The sequence below is a fragment of the Anguilla anguilla genome, chromosome 4 (assembly GCF_013347855.1).
Source record: "Anguilla anguilla isolate fAngAng1 chromosome 4, fAngAng1.pri, whole genome shotgun sequence".
NCBI lineage: Eukaryota > Metazoa > Chordata > Actinopteri > Anguilliformes > Anguillidae > Anguilla > Anguilla anguilla.
The window spans coordinates 27,744,378-27,750,377 of NC_049204.1; the positions used below are offsets into that span (position 1 = coordinate 27,744,378).

The window sequence follows — 6,000 nt, forward strand, 5'->3', positions numbered from 1 at the left end:
GTAATTTGTGGCCTAAGACAGAGACTTGTTTGCTTCCACAGTGATTGTAATTATTGACCCTAAAATGACAGAGCTTTTGGCCTTTAAAACATTAGTTCTGCATGCCTGTATGTACATTTGGATTATTCTGGTGATGACGAACCACATTGTTTCAATCAACTTGCAAGCCATGGATGATAATCATATACAACAAATCAAAGATAAGTTAACTAAAAGAATGTTTAGTAGTGTTTCATTGAACATCCTTTTAGTTAACTTATCTTTGATTTACTACTAGTTTTGATGTCTGTATCTAAAAGACCAGTTTTCATTAAATATACTGTCATTTCCACAAACGACACTATAATTAATGAAAACTGGTCTTTTAGATACAGACATAAAAACTAGTAGCACCTTTGTTACTTAATGTTAGTAAGGTAATCTGTAGCTGTCTGTGATTTCTATAAATCTATCAAATCAAACATCTAACTAATGATCCTTTGAGCCATAGGACTATGCAATAATAAAGACTATTGGAAGAGGAAGAACTCCCTGGATGATGAATAATTAGCATAGCACACTAGAATGCTGGGCACATTCTGGACCAAATTCAACTGCTAGTGTGAAGAGGTATATTGATGGTAGAGCACTGATTCACTGTGGTGGCACATTTATTTCATTTCAGGTTCTTCCTCGTCAGGCCTTAACATGGCTTTGCAGATATTGTTGTTTCGTGGCAATGAATGTATCAAACAGCATGCCTTAATTGAATCCAGGTGACATGATTTAAATAGATGCCTATAAAATCTTGGAGCACAATTAATGTTTGCAGACCAGTAAAGATTAGAATTTATTTGGAATGAGTAAAAAAAAGGTGCTCCACATTTATTATTATTTTAATGTCTTACTTCGGGGAAATGTTTCATAATGGAAAGTGTACAGTAGATTTCAGCCACCAGATGTGATGTTGTGACACATGAACATTGTGCAGGTTCTCAGAATGATGATAGCTAGGGAGTTTGTGTCATTGCTTGAGAATCTGTGAAATCCAGATTTGATGGAAAAACAAAGACAAAAGCATGTATACATGCACATGACTGCACACACACCCACACTCACACGCAGTCTATAAAAACAACACTTTAACAGAGCTTGACAGAAATAACTGTGACTATGCATGTATTTTCTCAGCCAATGCACAGTTTGAGAATAAGGCCAACAGGGCAGGCAAAAATATCCTCCCGAGTTTTATTATCATCATATTTCATGTAATTAAAAGCATTTCTTTCAGTCACACAGCACAGCTTCAATATCTTATAGCAATAACAAATTGTTTCCATTTCTGTGATGTGAAGAATACCATTAGGAAAATATGTCTAATGCTGTCTGTGTTTTATGAAGTGCTTTTCATTGTAACTTCTCACTTTCGACCTATTTTTGACCCATAATATTCACCAGCGGAAAATATTAACATTCTGTGGAGAAGAAGAGAGTTTTTGCAGGTGGAATGGTCCTCTGAACTGAACAGATTATAAGACTTCACAATGGAATGGTTTCAGGCTTGTATACTTGGAAAAATACTGAGATTCCTGTTGTAATTTGTAATTTAGCTTCTTAGTTAGTTAGTTATTAACTAACTTGTTTTAATAAATTAAAATGTTTGTAAAAAGAAAACAAATTATTCATAATTGTTATGTATCTTAAAATGGCATTAAGACATTTAGACCAGTTAGTATTTAAACCCTGACTTAACTTACATCCATAAACTGATGAAATATTAACTGTTAGGATTCTTTTCTGTTCAGTATCCAATTTACAGAGGCAGAGATAACCCTAGATCTAAGCTTTTGGCATTGGAGTTGAGCCATCTGTTGGGTGAAATTATACAGGGTGTGTTCCCTCTAAATTAATTGCAGCTGCTGTTCAACAATGCTGCACTCTCAGGAAAACTGTGGTTATACCATTGCACCTGCATTAAATGGATCTAATACTAGAAGGGCAAACCCCAGTTTTTAAGAGTTAAATTAAGCCCCAGAACCTCTAGAAAACAAAATTCTGGCAAAAAAACCTTTTCCATTTCCTTTAATTAATCTGATACGCAGCTCACACCGCCTCACTTGTATATTAAATAAGGTGCAACCAAAACCCCATGAAATATATGGATGCCTTAGAGACTGCTGGGGTGCATCCTGTTAAAGAACTATTCTAATGCATGAATGAGCCCCCCAGCATAACGCTGAATCGAGGCCATGCCAATGCTGACTGTGGCCAGGGTTATGCACAGTTGACCCTAGCATCAGCCAGAGAGGAAAGGGATTCAGTCCACTGGGATCACAGAGCCTCATGGTGCAGAAGCTTCCCCACACTGGCTGATCGGGCACCTGGTTGAGTGTTTGAAGGCTATTTGCATAAGGTTATGTGCAACTTTAGAAAAGGATATAAAAGACACAAAAGATACAACATCATAATTTAAATGTGATGCTATAGATCTCTTTAAACCTATAAACCTATAACACACTGTAGGCTTACTCAAAGAAAGAAAAGTGAAAACTGGTTTGGGCTTTCTCTTGCTATTCCCATGTAACCCCTTAAAATTTACAAGGTACTCATTGATGCCCTTCACTAAATTGTAATTGTAAAACTGCATTTACTGGCATTCTACACCAGCGACAGAAAAGTCACATTTCTTTTGTAGCCCTCCATTTTCCATTTGACATGAATAGATTTCCTTTTAATACAGTATGTTTAATACTTGGTGAGGATACAGTTATTATGGACCATTTCATTGTTATGGCTGGGATTGTTTTTCTGCACATTTTAGGTGCCAGTTGGAAGAGGACTGTAGGAGGTGGGCGGTGAAATTCTGCCTTTGCCTTGCATGAAAAGAACAGCACAGTCCTCCATAGCAGCTGCAGGCTGACTGAGGGTTTTATGACATTCATCACTGCACCTCTGCCCGCATCCACATCAAACCTCAAATCACTCACACAAACAAATCAATAGCTTGGGGAAATGTACATCTTATCCAGCCTGCCTACCATCGACAGTTATAGCAAGATTTTGAGAAGTAACACAAGAGCAGCTGGAGATTTTTTTGTCTTAAAAACAGCATAATGTTAATGAGATAAAGAGATGAACAGAATAAACTGATAAATCCTAGTAAATGTAAACATATAAAGGCATATAGGAATTTGCATACATTTATGATATGATTTAAAATATGATCATTCATAATTTCATTGAAAGAGTTTTTTTGGTTGAGGATGGACTGGTGCTTAAGTGTGTTAGCAAGACACGAACAGGAAATCTTTTCAGGGAATATTTTGTTTTGTGACTGTTCGTAACATAATGCAGACAGTTTCTGAGAAAGGGGATGTATTTCTGGTTTTGTCTGCTAGTTCAATTGTTCTAAATGACTGTGAAATGCCATTAAATGAAGAGTAATGGGACCAGAGTATCCAAATTGTTTTGTCTAAATTACATGATTTCAGTGCAGTTTGAAATTACTACATGCATTCTTGAATGTCTGTCAGTCACGTTGTAATGAATGGATACCTTGGAAGGGTGGATTGCTAATTGACACAGCACAGTTCCACAGGCTCAGTGCTATCAGTGTATTAATCATTTCCCACTCACAGTATAGCCAGGGAGCTGAGTGTTAGAGTAGTGGGTTTGTTCAAGCCTGATGTCTTAAAATGTATTTTATTGATATGACTACAAGGATTTGATATTTTATCACTACACTTTTGAAACAATAATTGGAAAACAGGAGAGAAACCCCCCCAAATTGCATTGCAAATATGGTTCCACCTGACCACAAGTGACATGCTTCATGATTTGTTAAGAGAACACAGGAGGGGCATGCTGCGTGAACATTACAGGTCACTCAAGCTGTCAAAATAAAGCCCACACCTCCACAAAAGAAAGAACCAACTTGTCAAAGCTGAGGGTACCTTGAGGGGGTGTAGGGGCATCTGCTGAACATACCTTGGATAACTCAAAACACATGTTGACACCATGGAGAGTTCATCTCTGGCTATTCACAGCAGTAAGGTCATGAACTGTGTCCGACAAAAAATGGTATGGAGGTCATGTGATACAATGTTGCCTTTTCTGAAACAACTTTTCTCTCATAAACCGTTAACAATGCAACCATGACTGATTCAAGATAAATTGCACTCAGCCAAATACAAGATTGCAAATTCAGAATAACAGCAACAAAGAAAAAAGATAACATGAAAGGAAATTTGAGGCATTAATTTTTTAACTCAAAACAAAATGGTGGTGGGGGAAAGGAGTTTCTTTACATGAAACTGTATGAAGGCAAATAAATGCATTAAAGCTGTTCTGTATTGCAAACATATAATAAAACAACTAAGAATGTACATGACCAGCCAAATCCAAATATTTATCTTCCTAATCAACACAGGTTTGTTTTATAAAAATGCATTATATATATATATATATATATATATATATATATATATATATATAATAGGCAGTATTCCTAAAAAAGCATTTCCAGAATGTTAATGTTACTTTTATCTGCAACAAATCACGGCTATTTAAAGTCTTTCTGGCAAATGTACATATGCGAGAAGGGGCCAGAGAGGGGCTGATTAAATGAAATGAGAAGGTTGCAGAGAAAACAAGGAACAGCACTGTGTACATCCAGGCATTCAGTCAAGGAAGTCAACATTAGGAAACGACGTGCTTCCGGATTCACTTATTATATTCACTGACAAACTAAATTATTCTAAATTCCCAAAAGCCGGTCTTTGACAGTCTTGAAGACTTACTATTCTTGTTTGCCAAATACATTGATAGTAAGAATTTATATTTGCTTATTACATTTTGATTAATAAATTCCTGGGGTAAAACCTTTGCATACTACATACTATGTGGTAAGTAGTAATGGCTTTGATATAGTTTGTATTTACATCAGGCAAGTTAAAAAACTTAAACGAAAACACAATTTAAATGAATTGCTACTTGAATACAGAGAAGAATGCTAGTCCAGATGCAACACAGGCAATAAGGTGCGTGATCACACAAACACACTAATGTACGGTTCCTTTCATTTGTATTTACTAAGCTTCAAGAACTCCATAATGAAGACTGAAATTTTACGAAATGATAACCTTTGACTTCCTTAAATGACAGTACCTTTTAATTACCAAAGTAAGTACCAAGTACCAAATGTACCCTATAATATTTAAACATAATACACTAGTGTGCAATTTCAATTCACATTTTCATTCTTTCTATTATGAGCTTGAAAACTTTACAAAATATAAATAATGCCCCAATCCAATGCAGAGTTCAATAAAGTAGCTACCGAAAACATTTTGGGGCAATTATGGGATTTTTGCCTCTTAGTGTATCAAATCAAAATGAATAAAACACAACAAATATCAGATCTTTTTATTTTCAAGCCAAACCTCTATTACAACCACTACCGTATGTGGAAAAAACTTGAATCTGTATTCATAATAGTGCAGATATCGACCAAAATAAAGAAATCTTTTCCACACAGTCCACACAAGAGACCTGAAGCAGCTGATTTGCACAAATGCTTCTGAAAGTATGGATTCATCTGCAACCTAGAGCAGACATCGGGTCTCTCTGCTATCCTCTAATTTTGCCTGCCATGCAAACAAAAAGAAAAATGTCTTTCCACAAGACTTGGTACACATACCCAGAAAACATACCCAGCATGAAACAGATTATCATAACCAACACAGAAGATGGGAACAAAGTTTCTCACCTTACTTGAATAAAAGTTATTTCGTATTTTTAATTCTTCCAAAAACTAATAAAGCAAGTTAAGATGTGCAAGGAGCAGACAATGTTATAAAGAAAGCAAAAAGATTAAACTTACTGTTAAAGGGTTGCTGTTTTCAAACCATTTGCTCAGCAAAGACTGTAATCCAGGTTTAGTGACGGGGAGCTAGAATCCGAGTTAGAATCCGAGCCTTTCCCCTAAGACTTCTTTCTGAGGCAGCGAGAGGGCTGAGGTAA

At 36.0% G+C, this 6,000-nt stretch overlaps 1 protein-coding gene across 2 annotated transcripts in view; it reads right to left on the bottom strand.

The window, feature by feature from the left end:
- LOC118224698 (discoidin domain-containing receptor 2-like) overlaps positions 1–6,000 on the bottom strand; it is a 38,396-nt gene extending 32,396 nt beyond the window's left edge. For both annotated transcript variants that reach the window (XM_035412318.1, XM_035412317.1), the window contains exon 1: positions 5,861–6,000. The gene's annotated coding sequence lies outside the window, so the exon portion shown is untranslated. The remainder of the gene's footprint in view (positions 1–5,860) is intronic.